Here is a 22097-nt window from a genome sequence, read left to right as displayed (position 1 = left end):
CCCCAACCCTACACGTATTCCCATAGCCAGGCACATTTCTTGGGCCACCCCAGCTGAATTTAAGAAGGAGTTACTTGAGGATCCTTCATTAGAGGGATATCGTGGGAAGGCACAGGAGGGGAGAGGAGTACTGGAAGGAGAGCAGTTAGAATGGAAGCAGGGACTCCTCTACCGGATCACAGAGCAGCACCACACAGGGACGAGCCCCACTATAAAACGACAGCTGGTAGTTCCCAAGAAGTATAGGCAGGAGTTACTGCGAATCTCTCATGACATACCCTTGGCCGGGCACTTCGGCGTCAGTCATACCAGGCATCGTCTGACACAAAACTTCTTTTGGCCGGGGGTAACCTATGATGTTCGTCAGTTCTGCCAGACCTGTGACAGTTGCCAGCGCATTGGCAAGAGGGGAGATCAATGCAAGGCCAAATTACGCCCCCTCCCCATTGTGGAGGAACCATTTAGCAGAGTAGCGGTCGATCTGATAGGGCCGTTAGCCAAACCCAGTCCTTCAGGGAAAAGGTATATATTACAGTGGTACATTATGCCACACGGTATCCAGAGGCGGTTGCGTTACCTAACATACTGGCAGAGACGGTGGCGGCTGCCCTGCTCCAGGTTTTCTCACGGGTTGGATTTCCCCGGGAGATTATCTCGGACCAGGGTACCCAGTTTACAGCAGAGGTGACCAACGAACTGTGGAAGCTGTGCGGCGTAAAGTCCATTAGAAGCGCCCCGTACCACCCGCAAACCAATGGGTTGTGTGAACGCTTTAACGGGACGTTAAAACAACTCATTGGGACTTTTACCAGGACCTACAGGGACTGGGAGAAATTCTTGCCTCACCTCCTGTTTGCCTATCGGGAGGTGCCCCAAGAATCCACGGGGTTCTCCCCGTTCGAATTGGTATATGGGAGACGGGTAATGGGATCCCTAGACTTAGTGCTAGAACATTGGGAAGGGGAGGGCATCATAGAAGGGGTACCTATTGTACCCTATGTGCTGGAATTCCGGGACTGCCTACAGGAGCTGACCCAGGCTGTACGTGGGAACATGCAGGTGGCTCAGTGGCGCCAGCGCGTATGGTACGATCGGAGGGCCAGAGAGCGCACCTTGGAAATAGGACAGAAGGTCCTGGTGTTAGAGCCCACTAGGCAGAACAAGTTCCAAGCTGCATGGCAGGGGCCCTACCAGGTAGTGGGGAAAATAGCCGACACCACCTATAATGTCGCCGATTGTGACGACCCCAGGGTTATCCGCATGTTCCAAGTGAATATGCTGAAGCCCTACCGGGAGCGCCCTGAAGAGGTAGTGGCCATCTGTGCACCTGAAGCAGAGGATTTAGCCGGACTTCCCTTGCCTGATGTTTTAGGGGAAAGGACTCAGTCTAAAACATGGGACCAGGTACACTTGGGTGAAGACCTAGGCCCCCGGGAGAGACAGCAGGCGGAGGCGTTGCTGAGGCAGCGACAGAGGATGTTTTCCGGGAAACCTGGGTACACTCACCTGGCACACCACAAGGTTGAGACCCAGGATCAGACCCCCCTGCGACAACCCCCCTTTCGCGTCCCTGAGTCTGTACGAGAAGGGATGCGACAAGAGATACAAGAGATGTTGCGTTTAGGGGTCATTGAAGAGTCAGATAGTCCCTGGGCATCCCCCGTAGTGTTAGTGCCCAAGAAGGATGGGACTACACGGTTTTGTGTAGACTATCGTAAGCTCAATGAGAAAACAGTGTCGGATGCGTATCCCATGCCGCGTGTGGATGAGTTGTTAGACCAACTGCAGGGGCAAAGTATTTGACCACCATCGATCTATGCAAAGGCTACTGGCAGATTCCCCTTAGTCCTGACGCTATTCCCAAGTCGGCATTTGTCACCCCGTTTGGCTTATCCCAGTTTCGAGTTATGCCATTCGGGATGAAGACTGCCCCGGCGACCTTCCAGAGGCTGGCTGACCGGCTTCTGGATGGTCTCCAGGACTATGCGTGTGCCTACCTGGATGACATTGCCATCTACAGCGCGACATGGGAAGAGCATCTAAATCACAGTATTAGATAGGATCCACAAGGCCGGAATCACCCTGAACCCAAACAAGTGTCACGTGGGCAAAGCGGAGGTTCGGTATTTAGGACATTGGGTGGGAAGTGGGAAACAGCGACCAGAACCAGCCAAGATTGAGGCCATAGCCAAATGGCCCACCCCACGCACGAAAACCCAGGTCATGGCGTTTCTAGGGACAGCAGGGTATTACAGAAAATTTGTCCCCAATTACAGCAGCGTAGCCAAGCCCCTCACTGATCTGACCCGTAAGAACCAACTCCGCCAGGTAACCTGGACCCCAGAGTGTGAGGAAGCCTACCGCCAGCTAAAGGACGCCCTCACCAACAACCCTGTATTGGCCGCACCCGATCCAAGTAAACGTTTCCTGGTTCACACAGACGCTTCTATGTTTGGATTGGGGGCAGTACTGAGCCAAGTCGGGCCAGACGCCCAAGAACACCCGGTAGCTTACCTGAGTCGGAAACTACTGCCCCGTGAAGTAAGCTATGCGGCCATCGAGAAGGAGTGCCTGGCAGTAGTATGGGCACTCAAAAAGTTACAACCATATTTGTATAGACGTCAGTTTTCCCTCCTAACGGACCATAATCCCCTAGTGTGGCTTAATCGGTCTCCAGAGACAACGCCAGATTACTGCGGTGGAGTTTAGCCCTACAACCTCTGGACTTCACCATCCACTACAGACCCGGCAAACAAAACGGTAATGCCAATGGACTAAGTCGACAAACGGAACTTGTACCAACCCCATAAACTTCGGTCATCCCCAAACCGATCCGTTAACGATCAGACTGTGTATGCCGATCGCGTCGCTGAAAGGGGGAGCCATGTTACAGAACCCCCATATGTTATGCAGTTATTTGTATGTATAATAGGTTCCATGTGAAATGCATCAGCCCACAGGCTGCGCCCCTGGGCAGAGGGGTCAAGATATACCCCTTCTGACCTCCCTGTCATAACTCTGAACATTTTTCACCTTTTGTGCATTACTGCCCTTTTCCAACATGGCGTCTTTGGTCTCATGTGCACTTGTCTTCCTGCTATAAAACTCCACCCCAGCCTTCAGTCTGTGCTAGATTATTCTGCTTTGCATCCAGCTCCTGATTACTCCCTGGCCTTGCACCTGCACCTGCTCCTGTGAACCTGTGTTGGAGATCCTGCCACTCTGCTCTGAGTTCCTGCTGCATACACCAGTGTTCAGTAATGCTCCTTCATCTGCTGCTCGTGTTACTTCCATCTGCATTTGCTGGACATGTAAGCTGTTTCTGCTCTGCAAAACCTGAGACTATTATCCAGGCCTCCCTGGTTGAGCTAAGACATGATTTGAACGGCCTAATAGCATATCTATCTGTGTCTGGACTAAGTCAAGGATCTATTCGTGTCAAGTTTCCTCAAGTATAACTGTGCTTCATAGACTTTCTGTTTGTTTGCATCTACCTCTGAAGTTTCCTATTGACTGCTAAGCTGTGTTTATTATTTGCACCAAGTGTTGTGGACTTGAGTTTCTCTCTGCACCTGCTTGAATCACCGTGTGATAATATAAACTTTACCACTTATAAAACTGTGTCTTGTTGTCTTGTTCCACGCAAAGAGTCTCCTGAATTATCCCCTATAATTATTACACTCCCCCACCTTTGTAATTCCCACAGTAAATATCAGCAGGCTCCGGCCACCTGCGGCTATTGTAATGTATGTCTGGCCTGCCCTCTGTATCTGTGTTATATATTCTGTGTCCTGTGAATACAGTGTTGTTAGACTGGAAATACATGGAGAAGCAGTGAGATTTTATATGCACCCATGTAACCAAGGAATTCCAGCCAGCGTCATTCATTCAGAATCCAGCCAAACCAGAGTGGATCTCCTGAAACACGGGGTGGTACTGAAAGAGGTACTACAGCACAGTAGACCCCGTTACAGTAAGCTTTTGGCAAGACAAAAGTTTTGTCGCCCACAGAAAGTAATGTGATATTCAAACAAATAATTAACTTAAAATACAAATATATGTTGCAGAACATTGGTGAATGAAGCTGTGGTGCTATTAGAGTCAAATTTAATATTTTGTTTGACTTCCATGAGCGTGAAGGACTGCATCCATGCGGTTCAACAATGATTCATACAATTTATTAATGAAGTCATCAGGAATAGCACAGAATGCAGTCTTACATGCCTCCCAGAGTTCATCTAGATTCTTTGGTTTTGTCTTCCAAGCTTCCTCTTTCATCCTACCCCAAATATGCTCAATGATGTTCATGTCTGGTGACTGGGCTGGCCAGTCCTTGAGCACCTTGATCTTTTTTGCCTGGAGGAAGTTTGTTGTAGAGACGGATGTATGAGATGGAGCACCATCCTGCTGCAGAATTTGACCCCTTTTATGATTTGGTATATAAGAGGTAGCTAATACTTCTTGATATTTTAGGCTATTGATATTGCCTTCCACCTTGCAAATGTTTCGCACACCCCCATACTGAATGTAACCCCAGACCATGATCTTTCCACCACCAAATGTAACGGTTTTCTGGGTGTATTTTGGATCCATACGGGCTCCAGTAGGTCTCCTGCAGTATTTGCGGCGTCTGTGGTGTAATTCTACTGAAGATTCATCAGAGAAATCCACCTTCTGCCACTTTACCAGCGTCCATCTGTTTAGCAGGCTGTGGGACTTTGCAAATGCCACACGGTTTTTTATTTGCATTTTGTTTAGTGCTGGCTTCTGGGCACTGATTCGACCATGGAGGCCATTTCGAGACAGAATCCTACAAACTGTTCTAGTTGACACAGGGACTTGATGTGACCAGGCCTGTTGGAGCTCTGCTGCAGTGGAAGAGGGGCTTGCTTTGGATTTTCTAACCAACAAACGTTCCTCCAGAGCAGTTGTCTTGCTGGGTCTGCCGGACCTGGGCTTGTCAAACACATCTCCAGTCTCCTGAAATCTTTTTTTTTTTTTAATTCTTTGTACTTGACGCAGTGGATCTCGTCTTCAGCCTCTTGATAATCCAGGCTTTGGTCGTAGGGTGGATTTTTGGCATGTTGTCAGAGCTCAAGTTGCAGTTCAAGTGAATATCTGGAGTGCTGGGTTTCTTTTTATACACACACACTAATTAACCAATCATTCACTGAGCACAGGTGAGGATGTAAACTAGGATTGGGTGCATATGTTCCCATGGTCAGTAAATGCTGTTGGTTGGACACTGCATACATCCGCAGCCTCTAACCAGTGTCCAGCTGTTACAGCATAGTGGGTGGGACTTTAAGAAATCCCATGCCCACTATGCGTGCACCGACGCCTACGGCTTCCCTGTGGATACGGACAGTCGGCACATCTTTCCAAACAGCAGCATGTCTATTTATGTTGTGAAGACGCTCAGTCTCCGCAAGATAAATGGCAGTTGTACAATGTATTGGATGCTGTGATTCCGCATGGTTCAATGAACACATGTGGAATCACCTGTGTTCATAAGTCGGCAGCGCTTTGGACAGAGCAGACATGTGTTGTGTCCAAAGAGCTCCCGATTACTGACTGTCGGAACATACCCTTACTTGTGCTCCACATCGGGTTTTACAAGTAGCCCATTGCTGGACTTTCTAGGCCTATATGAGGCGTCCAAAGACATACTAGAAAGTCTTAATATCAAAACAAAGGTGTAAAACTCATAAGCCCCCTTCATAAGTCCGTTTTTCATGTCTGTATGCGGTCAGTTTTTTAAGCACCTCAAACATGGACGCACACACACCCATTGTATTCAATGGTGGTGCGCACATATCAGGTTTCTCACATGGTCAGTATTGTTTATATGCACCGCAGAAAAAAAAGCGTTCCGCACACGAATGGCATTCGTGTGCAGCATCAGTGTGACAGCAGCATCAGTGTGACACATACCAGCTCCTTAGTCCATGAGCCAAGAACCAAATTTGACGATATCGGTACCAAGCGGAGTGACTAATTCTCTTTGGTATTTTTAGGTAGATGCATGTCTGTAGTTTATTTTTTGATATGATAGCCCTTACATATACGTAGCTTATTAACCCCTTCAGCCCTAGGCCTATTTGTACCCAAGTGCCTAAGCCAATCTGACCTGTGCCACTTCATGGGCTAATAACTTTGGAACGCTTTCACCTATCCAAGCCATTCTGAGATTGTTTTCTCGTGACATATTGTACTTCACGTCAGTGCTAAATGGGAGTCAATATATTTTACCTTTCTATATAAAAAAATGCTAAATATTCGGAAATTTTGGAAAAATCGGCAATTTTTTAACTTTGAAATTCTCTGCTTTTTACAAAAATACTGATACCCCCCATAATAGTTATTAATTTACACTCCCCACATGTTTACTTCATATTGGCATCATTTTGAAAATGAAACCTTATTGTTTTACGACGTAATAGGGCTTATAGTTTTATGCGCAATTTTTCACATTTACAGCAAAACCCACTTTTCAAAGGACCAAGTCACTTCTGAAGTCACTTTAAGGGGCTTACATAACAGAAACCACCCATAAATTACCCCATTTTGCAAACTACACCCCTCAAGCTGTTCAAAACTCATTTTTAAAAACTGTTAACCCTTTAGGTGTTCCACAGGAATTTTAGCAGAATGAAGGCGAAATTTCAAAATTTCATTTTTTTTCCAGATATTACATTGTAATCCAATTTTACCTGCAACCTAGCAAGGGTTAACGGCAAACCCAAACTTGGTTACCCTAATTCTGCAGTTTATAGAAACACCCCACATGTACTCGTAAACTAAAGTATGGGCACACAGCACAGCTCAACACGGAAGGAGCGCTATGTGGTTTTTGGGTGGCGGATTCACTGGAAGAAATCTAGGGGGCCATGTCACATTTGAAGGCTGCCTGAGGTACCCCCACAGTGGAAACCCCAAAAAGTGACCCTATTTTGGAAACTACACCCCCAAGGAATCTTTTAGGGGGTATAGTGACCACTTTGACCCAACCAGTGTTTCACAGTAGTTGGAAACACTTGGTTGAGAAAATGGAAAAAGTGCATTTTTTACATGAAGGTGTCATTTTAGGCTCATTTTTTTATTTTTAAGAGGTGTACCAGCAAAAAATGCACCCCACTATTTGTTCACCAATCTCTCCCGAACACAACAACACCCGATATGTTGTCGTACACTGCAGTATTGGGGAACGGCAGGCCTCGGAAGGGAAGGAGCGCCAAATGACTTTTGGAGTGCAAATTTTACTGGAAGAAATCTAGGGGGCTATGTCACATTTGAAGACACCCTGAGGTGCCCCAACACACGCACACACACTGACACATACACGTTCTGTGCTGAACAGGACTCTCCGGTCTTCTCTGCAGAGCTCCTATCTCCCTCTGTAGAGGCTGACACCTCCCAGGCTTGTGACTGATCACATGGCCGTGACATCACCACAGGTCCTGTAGTCCTGTACTGTGTGCTGCTGCTGGTAAGGAACTTGTGGAGAGAGGGGGAACAGTCACCTAGCACCAGCGCTCCCAGCTCTAAGAACGAGCGCCTCATGAAGGTGGGCCCCTGCCTCCTCCTTCCCTGCGCGGCGGCCTTTCCCCCCGGCGGCTGTATTCGGCGTATAAGACAACCGCCCTCTTGGAGCCATGTTTTTCATGGCTAAAAAGTCGTCTTATACGCCAGGAAATACGGTAAATAAAATTTTAATGTTTTTCTTTGTGTTTGCAGGTGTTTACTGACTATCTAACGGCATGATGGAAGTACCAGCAAGGAAGAAATCACGGATCGACTGTATCATACACTGCTCTAATGATGACAGCGATGATCTGGCGTCCCTTAAGGATTTGGACTCCTGGAAAACATTGCTTAGGGCTGCAGAGATCAGGCAGCATGAATCAGTCCTGGTAGCAGCTAAGGGCCTTGAAGAAGGAGAAATACCACACATACAATATCACCGTAAATGTCGTAGTATCTTTACAATGAAGAAGTCACTGGATTCTATCCTTGGCAAGGGTGTCAATGTCGAAACAGCAAGCAAAATCTCCATGAGGAAGCTACCGAGGGGTGCCCCCAGTGATAGCAGGGTGTATGCCAAAGTATGTATCTTCTGTGAGAAGTCAAGCAAGTACCTAAAAGGAAAACAAACAAGGGAGCCAATTGTCCAGTGTGTTGAGCTACGAGCAGATGAGACGATCCGCAGAGCAGCGATAAGGAAAGGCACACAGAGAATACTTGGTTTACTTAGCAGAGACCTTGTTGCTGCAGAGGGGCACTACCACAAGTCGTGCTACAAACTATTCACAAAAGATGATTCCCAAGTGGCCTGTAGGTCTAGTGCAGCTGAAAATCAGGTCGAAAGCGAGGAAGTACGCTACGAAGAGGCAGAGAAAGAGGCCCTTGAAGAACTCTTCTTGTATATAAGGACTAAATTGTTCCCAAACCCAGAAGTACTGCCTATGATAAACCTCACATCTAGGCTTGAGAGATTAATGATATCCCGTGGTATCATCCAACTGAAACCATCGACAAAGAAACATGTTCGACGAAAACTTGAAACAGAGATTGGGGAATCACTCCGCTTTCTCTCAGATGAGAAAGGTAAGCTTCTAGTCTATCCATGTAGCCTATCAATGGACGACCTTGTCCGGCAAGTACACAGCATGACAAAAGATCTGCAAGAAGCAAGAGCTGCTAACTCTGGAGATATCGTAACCAAAGCAGCAATGCAGCTAAGGAATGAGATCAAGAAGCAAGATGTGAGTCAGCCATGGCCTCCCAATACAGATCAGAATGTCGTTCCTGCATTAGTCACTCAATTCCTGCAAACCCTGCTTACAGGAGATTGTGAGTGCCAAACTACCTGTGAAAGAGCTCAACGTCTTGCCACATCCTTCGGCAGTGACTTGGTTTTTGCTGTTACCAATGGAAAGACAAAGCCACCAAAGCACGTACTGCTATCCTTTGCAGTTAAGTCTTTGACCGGCAATACAGAACTGATTCGAACTCTGAATCGTCTTGGCCACTGTGTGTCATATTCAATGGCTGAGGAGATCGATACAGCCCTTTGTATCCAGAAGTTGGAATGTTCAAAGGATGACATCCCAATGCCAGCAAGTATCTACCCAGGTGTGTTCACAACCCTGGCCTGGGATAACATTGACAGACTTGAGGAGACACTAAGTGGAGCAGGTACATCTCATAGAGTCAATGGCATTGCTGTTCAGTCCAATGTTGCATGCTCTGTGACAAAGAAAGTCCTGCCAGATGTAACCAAGTCGAAGAAAAGAAGCATAACTCTGACAGAATTAATGCTACCGATATACAATGTTGGGCAGCGGGGAGAGCCACCCAGGATTGAGACTTCGAATGTTAACACTACCAAGGAGGTCCAGGATTCAAAAACCAAAAACCATATCTGGCTTCTGGCTAGAATGTCAGACCATGAGGATCAGACCACCAGCAGTTGGACTGGGTTCAACATAAAAATCCGCAGCGACATTGTAGTGGCCCAGGACACTGTAAGCTACCTGCCCACTATCAATGCTCCTGCAACAGCCATGTCCACTGTGAATGAAGTCTTGGAGCAAACACATGCCATCATGCAGACCCTGAAGCTTAACAGAATTGTGTGTGTGTTTGATCAAGCACTCTATGCCAAAGCTGCCGAGGTTATCTGGAAACAGGAGAAGTTCAAGAACATTATAATTAGAATGGGTGTCTTCCACACAATCTGTAATCTCCTCTCTATCATAGGGAACAGATTTCAGGATGCAGGCCTTAGAGATCTGTGTGTTGAATCCGGTGTAATCGCTGAAGGATCAGTGTCTGGAGTGATGGACGGCCGGAGGTACAACAGAGCAGTGAGACTACACAAGCTGGTCTATGAAGCACTTATGAGGCTTGCATGGAAAAACTTCCTTCCATGGCTAGAAGAAAACCATGCAAGGGACCTTCACCATCTGGATGAAACACTGAAGAACATCACAAACTTTCGCATCAGTGTGTCGCAGGGATCCTTCGAAAAGCTCTTGGATAATGAATCTTGCACACTTACCCTGAAGCTCTTTCAAGTTTATCTTGAGACCCTCAGAAATGAACAACTCTCAGCATTCTGGATGTCATACTTGGACATGGTCGAGACCATGCTGGCCCTGGTTCGAGCTTCAAGAGAAGGCAACTGGATGCTTCACCTAGGAGCAATCCGACAGATGATACCATGGTGTTTTGCCTATGACAAGGTCAACTATGCCCGATACCTAACCTATTACTATGCCACAATGTCTCGGCTGCCCATAGAACACCCAGAGGTCCATGAATACTTCATGCAAGGTGGCTTTTCGGTCCAGATCGGTAGCAAGAATCCTTTTGGACGAATTCCTGTGGACCAGACCATTGAAGAGACAATCAACAAAGACACCCAGACACCAGGGGGCACAAAAGGCTTCAGCCTCAAAGTTGGAGCTGTTTCCAGGTTCTACCTGACATCAGAGTACCGCAGTATGTACTTGAGGCAGCTGAGGGCCCTGGTAGGCCAACAATATACTGACTTCAGCCATTCAGACCTACAGGTGTCTAGGATTAGAAGAGATGAAGCCGATGTCCAATCTTTCGTTCAACTGCTGGAGACAGGTTGGGTGAACCCCTTCAACAAAGAGCATAATGGTGAACTTATCAGTTTGTCAACAGCGACTGTAGCACCACCAGATGTAGCCAAAGACCTTCAAGGGGCATACAGTATAGGAGAGGATGCATATCAAACATTCAAGGATGAGCGTTTGGGTACCGATAAGCCAACTACATTGTTTCATGACAAGATGACGAAGAACAAACTTAAAACGTTCTCTAACATCCAAATGAAGACACGCAGACAAGGTCTTGGCAAGGAGGTAATTTTGAAGGCTGACAGAAACCTATTTGGCCAGATGATACTTGTAGCTGAGAACAGAAAGCTACAAATGAGTGATGTCTTGACTCATCCCCTGGGTCCATTGCCATGGGCACTTGCCAATGGTGATGGGTCTATCCGCAAGACCAACAAGGCTGCCCTCGCAAGGGAGTTGGAGAGGAATGCTCGTCCTGCAGAAGTGATCCCCGAGCCCTCTGCAACCATCATTGATGGGATGAGCCTGGTTCAGAAACTGAAGGGAAACAATGCAACATTTGGCCAGCTAGCAGGCACAGCAATGAGTCGCGCTATCCATGAGGGTGCTAAGAGCAAGCGCATTGATATTGTCTTTGACGTCTACAAGGAGACATCCATCAAAGATACAGAAAGAGTCAACAGATATGAAGGCACAGGGATCCATTTCAAGAACATTCAACATGGGCACAACATCCAGCAGTGGAAAAAGCTTCTAAGTAGTTCCTCCAACAAGGCAAGTCTCATAAAGTTTCTGGTAGAAGAATGGAAGGCGAAACACCACAGGGAGAAGCTTGAGGAGAAGGAGCTGTATGTCACATGTGAGCAGCTCTGCTTTAAGATCACCAAAGAACAGTGGGAAGAGGCTGCTGACCTTAAGTCAAATCAAGAAGAAGCAGACACACGCCTCCTTCTCCATGCTCTTCATGCAGCAGAATCTGGTTACAAGTCGGTCATCATCACTTCGGAGGATACTGATGTCATGGTCCTGTGTCTGGGCATGTGCCACAAAATCCCATCCCACCTGTTCCAGAAATGCGGTACACAGAACCGGACAAGATTCCTGGATATCACCACTCTGAGCCGAACATTGGGAGGCAGCGTATGTGATTCATTGATTGGTATGCATGCATTTACAGGCTGTGACACCGTCAGTGCATTCGCTGGCCGTGGGAAGATGACGACACTCAAGCAGTTGAAGATGAACAAGACATACCAGGATGCCTTTCAGGAAGTTGGTCATTCATGGGAAGTGTCTACCGAACTTTTTGAGAAGTTACAGGAAATCACCTGCCACATGTACCTGCCAACTACCCAAACAACTGAGGTAAACAGGCTCCGTTATCAGCTGTTCTGTGCCAGACGTGGAGTGGTAGAGTCAAGTCAACTCCCTCCTTGCCAGGACTGCCTTTTCATGCATGCACTGCGTGCAAACTACCAGGCTGCGATCTGGAGGAGAAGTCTGCAGAGCCAGCCATGGGTTGCAAACCCAACAGACTGCGGTTGGATGATAGATAACGACGGAAAGCTTGTTGTCAAGTGGATGCAAGGGGCACCAGCACCAGAAGCTATTATACAGCTACTGTCCTGCAAGTGTGTGCGGTCATGTGAACTTCCTCAGTGTACTTGCCTCAGCAATGGCCTGAAGTGCACAGACATGTGCAGATTACAGACATGCCAGAACAAGGGTACTGAAGACGAGCCAGTAGAACAACAGTCAGATTCAGAGTCCGATGTTGAAGATATTATGGAGTAACATATATATATATATATATATATATATATATATATATATATATATATATATATATGCACATGACATGTTCAGTGTGTATTTACATAACTTGGATTAAATTTTGTTACAAATACTACATCTAGTCACTCCGGGTGGTACCGATATCGTCATATTTGGTTCTTGGCTCATGCTAAAATTCCTGTGGAACACCTAAAGGGTTAACAGTTTTTAAAAATGAGTTTTGAACAGCTTGAGGGGTGTAGTTTGCAAAATGGGGTAATTTATGGGTGGTTTCTGTTATGTAAGCCCCTTAAAGTGACTTCAGAAGTGACTTGGTCCTTTGAAAAGTGGGTTTTGCTGTAAATGTGAAAAATTGCGCATAAAACTATAAGCCCTATTACGTCGTAAAACAATAAGGTTTCATTTTCAAAATGATGCCAATATGAAGTAAACATGTGGGGAGTGTAAATTAATAACTATTATGGGGGGTATCAGTATTTTTGTAAAAAGCAGAGAATTTCAAAGTTAAAAAATTGCCGATTTTTCCAAAATTTCCGAATATTTAGCATTTTTTTATATAGAAAGGTAAAATATATTGACTCCCATTTAGCACTGACGTGAAGTACAATATGTCACGAGAAAACAATCTCAGAATGGCTTGGATAGGTGAAAGCGTTCCAAAGTTATTAGCCCATGAAGTGGCACAGGTCAGATTGGCTTAGGCACTTGGGTACAAATAGGCCTAGGGCTGAAGGGGTTAATAAGCTACGTATATGTAAGGGCTATCATATCAAAAAATAAACTACAGACATGCATCTACCTAAAAATACCAAAGAAAATTAGTCACTCCGGGTGGTACCGATATCTGGCCCGGCTCATGGACTACCTGGGAAAAGCAGTAATGTTTGCGCTGTTCACAGGTGCCGGGTGCTGAAGGCAGCTCTCATCATTGTCGTCTGGTCAACATGAGATCGGAGCAACCAGGCGACAATTATGGGAGTTGTATTCAGCACCCGCTGTGTACATCGTAAATAAAATAAATTATTATAAAAAAAAAATGGCATGCGCTCCAGCGCAATTTTTAGAACCAGCAGAGGTAAAGCCGACCACTGGGGGCTGATGTTAATATTCTGGTAAAGGGTCAATAGCCATAAATGTTCCCAGTCTATTAGTATCAGCTTACATCTGTTTGTTTAGCCTTTATTGGTTATTATAGGGGGAATGCAACTCCCATCCTTATCGCCTGGTTACGCTGATCACAGTGAGACCAGGCGACAATGATGACAGCTGCCTTCAGCACCCGGCACTTTGGAACAGCGCTAACTATACTGCTTTTCCCAGGGTCCAATTCGTGTCACACGGATGCAGCACATGGATGGGACACACTGACACGGATAGCATTGGTACTGGTTTTTCTAGTACCGCCAATATCAGGACGTGTGAAGGAGGCCTTAGTTTGTATTTGCACACTTCTTGTCCACAGTCTTCAGGACATCTTCCGGCTGCATGTGAGTCACGACCCACAAGGGTCCGTCCAGCGGACCACACAACAAACACTAACAACGCGATTGGAAAAGGGGGAGGAGGGCCCTAATTGTAGGGAACAGAGGATGGGACATCTCCTAACACAGCCTGTGCCTATCCCTAAGCTCCCCTAACGCCCTATGAGGGTCCTTCCCCCGCCGCCATCACGTGCCAGGTCCCTAGCTGTCACCTCACTAAACCCTGGCTAGTGAACTGGCCAGCAAGGACGCTAGTCTCACCACTGTAGATGGTACAAACACAGGTGATAGTGACCAGTGTGAGACAGACAAGGTAAATCAGCAAGCAACTTAGCTCCAGGCTCCGCTGCCAAGCTCCACACTGCAGAGGATACAGAAACAGGACCCCAAACTCCACAGAAGTAGCAGATTCAGCGCTGACACCAGAGAGCTGCAACTGCAAGGTTGGTCTACATAGAAAACTCTATTACCAACAGTCAGCTGATGCATCACGTGGCTATATAAAGGATGGTGGGAGTGTTCACCACCCACATCAGATGACTAGCAACACAGCAGCTGCCAGCAAGGAAACTGGCACAAAAGCAAAAAACAACATTTAAATTAAAGCAGAGACAGAACTGTCACGAATTCAAAAATGAATTGTGACACTGTGGTTTTGACTTTCTAGTTACTCTGGAGTTTTGTCTGTTACCTGTCTGCTGTGTTCATGAAGCCTCCTGTCTGTGGCTCCCAGTCTTTTGGTCTCCAATCTGCCTGTGGTTTTCAGTAACTCTCCAATCTGTTTGCAGACTCCAAGACATCTCCTGTTTGCCTGCAACTTCCAGTTCTTCAGTCTCCAGTCTGCCTGTGGTATTCAGTAATTCTGCAGCTTTTCTACAGTCTCCAAGACATCTCCTATTTTCCTGCGGCTTCCAGTCTTTCATTTTTCCTGCGGTCTTCAGTACCTCTGCAACCGGCCTGCAGTCTCCAAGACATCTCCTGTTTGCCTGCAGCTTACAGTCTTTCAGTCTCCAGTGTGCCTGCAGTATTCAGTAACTCTGCAACCTCCTGCAGTCTCTAAGACATCTCGTTTGCCTGCAGCTTTTATTCTTTCAGTCTTCCTGTGGTCTTCAGGAACTCAGCAACCTGTCTAGTCTCCAAGACATCTCATGATTGCCTGAGACTTTCAGTTCTCCAGTCTGCCTTCAATATTCAGTAACTATGCAACTTTTCCACAGTCTCCAAGACATCTCCTGTTTGCCTGTGGCTTCCAGTTATTCATTCTTCTTGGGCCTTCAGTAACTCTGCAACGTGTCTGCAGTATCCAAGACATCTCCTGTTTGCCTTCAGCTTCCAGTCCTTCAGTCTCCAAAGCTGCCTGTGGTTTTCAGTAACTCTGCAACCTTTCAGCAGTCTCCAAGACATCTATTTGCCTGCAGCTTTCAGTCCTTCAGTCTCCATTCCCAGTCTGCATGTGGTTTTCAGTAACTCTGCAACCTGTGAGCAGTCTTCAAGACATCTCATATTTGCCTGCAGCTTCCAGTCCTGCAGTCTCCAGTCTGCCTGCAGTCTTCAGTAACTCTGCAACCTGTCTGCAGTCTTCAAGAAATCTCATGTTTATGCAGCGCCCCAGAGTCCTGGTCGTTGCAGTACTGTTGCTCTGCCACTAAGGGGAGCTATGGTATGTCTGATGGCATTGAAGGAGTTCACCTGACCAGGTATCACAGACACCAACACACTTCATAGTCTGGCCTCCAGGGGGAGCTAAGGGTGCTATGTATTAGGCCACTCCTCACAATCTGGTAAAACTGGGGGTTAGATAGGAAGTTAGACAGAAAGCTGACTGTTTTGGAACCAGGCAACATCCTGTGGCAGAGGGTGTTGCAGGGGAAGATTCAGGGGGGTCCCTGTCAGGGGTGGGATCCTGACAGAGGCCTAGCGAACAGAAAGAACGTTACGGGACCGCGCCTGCACTTCATCGCGGCGGTACCCCAAGAAAGGACAAGAAGCGAGGTTTATTGTGAAGAGTGAGAAACGAGATCAAAGCAACAAGGAGAAAACACCAGTAGGAGTCGTGCTGTAAGACCGAGGCAACATCCTACTGAGGCGCGTAGCTGGTGGCCCGGAAACGCCGAGGAAGTAATGGCTCCAAGCCCTACTTCAAACCAACGGCAGGACAGTCAGTTACAGGCGGGCTGTCTCACCTAAATCACCTAAGCAGACATAGGGGGCAACAGTGGGAGAGGGGCGATTCTAAAGTCCCGGAAGAACTCCAGGCCTACCCGTCATATGGGTGCGTCCTAGCCATATCATCTGGGGGACGGAGAAGAACATCAGAATCAGTTGTGAGGGAACATCAGAAACAGACACAACAGTTGTGAGGACTATCCCGTGGTGCTCAGCAGGGAAGGACTACAACACACAAGCGCTAGAAGGAAGGCACAGATTTCCACCTGCAAAGGGAACTCTGGAGGTGCCATCGGACCGGCCGGCCTCAGACAGCCCGGTTAACCGTACTCTGGATTGAGGACCCTGAAACCTTCAGTAAAGAGGTAAAGAGACTGCAACCCTGTGTCCTCGTTATTCCTCGCGACCTGCACCACACCACATCATTCTCAACTTTCATTGGACGCCCCTCAGCAGGGTCACGGCCTGGGTCTAGCCACCGTGACAATCCCAGAACCGAGACAGAGAGGCCCGGTACCGGGTACCCCTCGGCCCTGCGACGGTGGGGGCGCTCCAACTTGGTGTCACGAACAGGATTCTACTCAAGCCTGAAGAGTCAGGTCATTTGTGCCTTGGAACTGTGATTTATTGTGCTTGGACTGTGACTTATTGCAAAGACTGTGTATTGCCACTTGCCGCCAGAAGCTCCCGCCAAAACCGCCGCCATTACAGTGCTAAGGAGAGCGCAGGAGAAGAAGGGCGTGGAGTGGGCGTAGACACGCTGGAGAGCGCGAAAGACAATGGCCGCCCAGTCTAAATATTTTTGTACCATGAGGACGTGTCTGTCAGCGGCCGAGATCCGCCTCCTAATCTTCAATGGAGGGCGGAGACAGCAAAAAAGAAACCGCCCAGAGCGGAGAGAGCGGGAAAAGGGCCCGGAGGTGACCCACGTGGAGGATGCAATGGCTGACCGCTTCGATCCAGAGTGTGGGGTTGAAGTCGGAAGCTCCCCCAGCTACCCGGAGGAGTATGGAGGCCAAACCTCCACGGCCGATGTGGACCTCCTGCAGCTCAGGATCGACGATCTGGTCGGACAGCTCCTTCAGCTGCGGATGGAAGCCAAGACCGCACCCCAGGAGGTTCCAGCAGAGGGGTTCCTGGCCCCGGTCCCTGCATCGCGGTTGGAGTTGCTGCCGACACCGCCATCGATGTCGCCGTCGGTGGGACCGGTCGCGAGAGAAGACACTGCACTGGCCGGTAAGCCTGCCGACCCTGCCCCGTTAGCGGAGGATCTTCTAGTGGGCCCAGTTCCAGCGCCACCTCCCCCTGGGACCCACCGGCTCCAGTGCCTCCTCCCCTGGGACCAGGCCACCGGCATGGAGCACCTTCTGAAGACCCCGATCGCGCCAGTCACTTTGCCGGGCGCAGTCTACGCTGAACGTACGGTGTGCTGCTGGGTGAACCCTGGGTCCAACTTTATGGGGTTCCCCGGGGTGGCGACCCAAGACGGGGAGATGGTGGAGGCCCTCAGCTGGGAGGAGTATCGCGTCCAGCTAGACCAGCAGTGGGAGGAACAGGAGCGGAAGACCCAGGCCGGGTGGAGAGCCTACCATCAGTGGGACCGGGAGGTAAAGGACCGGGCCCGTAAGGATCCCACCGCTCACCAGGCCCCGCGCAGGCAGGGCATCGTTATTGCCTTTAAGCTCCGTGGAGGCTGGGGCTTCATCAAAGAGCCGGGTTTGTACGCTGAGGTATTAGTCAACCGGAGAGATGTCGAGTCCCATCTGAGGGAAGGTCATCCGGACCGGGACCTCTACCCAGGGGACCAAGTTACCTACACCCGGCACTTTGGGGAGAAGGGTTGGTTCGCATTGAATGTCCGCAAGCGGTGCGACCCCGTGACACCCCCAACCAAGGTGCCAGTCAAGCAGCTCCCTGCGGTGGAGACACCCTCCTGTGATCAGCCCACTGTTAACACCAAGACCACGGCAGCTACACCAACTTGCACCGTTGTTACCACTGTGGTAGCTGGAAGTCCGGCCACAGTGGTGACCAGTACCCGGGGCGGATCGGGATCTAAGACCGGGGGTACCCAGATCCCTGCCTGGAGTGAAGGGGCATCTGGCACAACGCCGGGAGGCCGCAGGTACCCGGGCGGATGGCCCCGCCCACTACTGCCTGCAGAAAGGCCGCCAGAATCCGAGTGAAATCTCTGTTATCTGCAAAATGTATATAGTTAACTATTTGTCTTTCCATGTGTTTCTGCTGCTACAACCCGACTAGGGTTAACTCTTAAAGGGGTCCCTTAGTTTACCCGGATCCCTATTTTTTTGCCTTTTTGTTTTGTTTTTGTTTATCACTGTTGGAAAGAACTACTGGATCATGAACACTGCATGATTACAAACTTATTGTAAATAGTTTGCACCTTCTTAAAGGTGCCCCCTACTGATTTTACAAGAAAAAGGACTCTTTGCGAAGAATCTGTTCCTGGAAACAGTACAGGAGTCCCTGCCTTACACGAACTTGCAGCTTGAGAAGTTGCGCTACCTCCAAGAGACTTGGTTCCCTCTTAAAGGGAACGTTTACCAATAGCACTTAAAGTATAATGTTGCCCTAAGAGAAGTAGTAATAATGTTTATCTGTAGAAGTAACATGTAGTTAGCTAGTTAGTTAATTGTAAGAAAATGTTTGATAATGTTGTTAGAGGTTGAGGACAAGGAAGTGAACCCGTACGGGGTTAGATGGTGAGTCCTCCTAGGAGCCATACAGAGATAGCTCAGTGATCTTGTGCTGAGAGAAGGTTGATAAGTCCTATACTGTGTATAGAAAGAGAAAGGCAGTAGGCCCAGACGAGGAACTAGGCGGTCCTGCAAAAGAGCGAGAGGCAGTAGGCCTGGGGCAGATAGACAGGCAGTCCTGCGAATGTAAAGTTGGAAAAATGAAGAAAAGTTGATTAGCATTGTAATGTTTTATAGTAAGCCTTTAGTGGATTCAGCTTATATGTCCTTAGAGGCAAAGTTAAATTATTGTTCAGAAATTGCACTGAGTAGAATACCCGGCTGGGTAAGAGAAGTTATTTATAGTATGTTATTTAAAATATTTAACCGTGTTTGTAACGTTTAAGAGTCCTCACCTCCCATAAAGGGAAGCACTGTTCTTATTACTTATTACTTGTTATTGCATTTCAAAAATTGTATGTCTTTTTGCTGACATGTATTTTTGTTTTCTTCCCAGTCCGGGAGTACTGGATTTAACCGGGGGGGGGGAGTGCAGCACCCCAGAGTCCTGGTCGTTGCAGTACTGTTGCTCCGCTACTAAGGGGAGCTATGGTACGTCTGATGGCACTGAAGGAGTTCACCTGACCAGGTATCACAGGCACCAATACACTTCATAGTCTGGCCTCCAGGGGGAGCTAAGGGTGCTATGTATTAGGCCACTCCTCACAATCTGGTAAAACTGGGGATTGGATAGGAAGTTAGATCAGAAAGCTGACTGTTTTGGAACCAGGCAACATCCTGTGGCAGAGGGTGTTGCAGGGGAAGATTCAGGGGGGTCCCTGTCAGGGGTAGGATCCTGATAGAGGCCTAGCGAACAGAAAGAACGTTACGGGACCGCGCCTGCACTTCATCGCGGCGGTACCCCAAGAAAGGTCAAGAAGCGAGGTTTATTGTGAAGAGTGAGAAACGAGATCAACGCAACAAGGAGAAAACACCAGTAGGAGTCGTGCTGTAAGACCGAGGCAACATCCTACTGAGGCGCGTAGCCGGTGGCCGGAAACTCCGAGGAAGTAATGGCTCCAAGCCCTACTTCAAACCAACGGCAGGACAGTCAGTTACAGGCGGGCTGTCTCACCTAAATCACCTAAGCAGACATAGGGGGCAACAGTGGGAGAGGGGCGACTCTAGGGTCCCGGAAGAACTCCAGGCCTACCCGTCATACGGGTGCGTCCTAGCCATATCATCTGGGGGACGGAGAAGAACATCAGAATCAGTTGTGAGGGAACATCAGAAACAGACACAACAGTTGTGAGGACTATCCCGTGGTGCTCAGCAGGGAGGTACTACAACACACAAGCGCTAGAAGGAAGGCACAGATTTCCACCTGCAAAGGGAACTCTGGAGGTGCCATCGGACCGGCCGGCCTCAGACAGCCCTGTTAACCGTACTCTGGATTGAGGACCCTGAAACCTTCAGTAAAGAGGTAAAGAGACTGCAACCCTGTGTCCTCGTTATTCCTCGCGACCTGCACCACACCACATCATTCTCAACTTTCATTGGACGCCCCTCAGCAGGGTCACAGCCCGGGTCTAGCCACCGTGACAATCCCAGAACCGAGACAGAGAGGCCCGGTACCGGGTACCCCTCGGCCCTGCGACGGTGGGGGCGCTCCATTTACCTGCAACTTCTGGTCCTTCAGTCTCCTGTCTGCCTGTGGTTTTCAGTAACTCTGCAACCTATTAGCAGTCTTCTATTTGCCTGCAGCTTCTAGTCCTTCAGTCTCCAGTCTGCCTGCAGTCTTCAGTAACTCTGTTAACAGTCTTCTGTGTGCCTCACTTGTTTGCTGCACCAACGCTCATGGTCTGTGTTCCCAATGGGACATTGGGCTTAGAGGATTCATCTCATCCAGAGAGCCACCTTTCCGTGACGCTCTTTTGAAGGCTTGAAAATATAAAGGAGACATCTACCGTGGGCTCCTTCATGTACACAAGAATGCCTTGTCTTTAGTCAAAGCTTCAGCGTCCAGATGCACATTTAGGGTTTGTAAATATGGAAGCAGAAGGACGTACCCCATTACATAAGTGTGGTAATCTCTATAAGCACACAGTCATGCATTTCACTATAGAATCTCCAGGATATAGTGTCTACACTGACTATAAGTCAGTTGTAATACTTATTTGTTCAGGAAAGGTTTTTAGTCTCTGGATTTAAACAGTTTTCATTCACTGAGAGCAAACAGAGATATTGTCAGTAGTGGGAATAACACAGGCTCTCAATTTAAAACAAACACAATATTCTACTTCATTGAGAGCAAACAGTGATACTGAAATTAGTAGGGCACTAAATATAGGCTATTAGAAGGTTGATGAAACTTACTCCCAGGGTATTGGGATCTGCTTGGAACTTTTACTCCCCTACTCGAAAAACTAAAGCATAGATTATACGGATATATGGATGGGACGCTGCAGATAAAATCATCTATAGAAGATTCTGGAGGTTCTCAGCCTCCTATTCCATGTCTGACGGAGGTGTAGACCTAATGCTGGAGCTGTACAGATCTGTACGAGGCCGCTTTCATCTTTCTGCCATGACTGCTGGGTCACAATAATTATATGATAGATCTGGTTTCCCATATAGTCAGATATTACCATTCTCGTCAGATCCGTCCCTTTCGCAGTTTCCCGGAGATTAAAACTCTCTATTCATTTTGGAAACTCAGAATGTAATTACAAGTTGGCAGAAACAAACACATGATAAGGGCATTCATAAGCTGCCACAATATTAATGAGAAAAACACCATTTTTTTTGTCCAGGATGTGAAGCTTCCAGATCAATAAGACACAACTTTATTTTTGGCCTTCGATTCCCATTCTTCATTTAAAGCACAACTCCAATCATCCTACAGCTTCACATTGATGATATCCTGGTAGAAAGCCAATGACAGAAGGGACAAAAAAAAAGCATCATCCCAAAGGAGAAATACAGAAAGGTTATGTTTTTAGTGACGTCCCTTGATGCATCAGTTTTAATCTGGGAGGGGCTTAGTTTTAGGAGGAGGAGAACCAAGGAAATGACCATTATTTTAGTATTAAAAAGTATTTTAATTTGCTGGCAGGGGATGACGGCATTTGTTCATCCTAAGCTCCCTGGTGCATGAATGCAGAGTGCATGTCTGTTGCACATGAAAGAAGTTGTCGTGGACTTCTATATTGATAATAAATCATTAATATCAGATTGGTGCGGGAGCAACACCCCTCAGAAGATTTCAGCTCCTGTGGTGGCTTTGTGCATAGTCATATTGACTAATCTGGCTCAGCTCCTATTAAAGTGAATGTGATCTGAGCTGAGGC

The sequence above is a fragment of the Ranitomeya variabilis genome, chromosome 4 (assembly GCF_051348905.1).
Source record: "Ranitomeya variabilis isolate aRanVar5 chromosome 4, aRanVar5.hap1, whole genome shotgun sequence".
Lineage (NCBI taxonomy): Eukaryota > Metazoa > Chordata > Amphibia > Anura > Dendrobatidae > Ranitomeya > Ranitomeya variabilis.
This window is presented reverse-complemented; position numbering follows the sequence as displayed.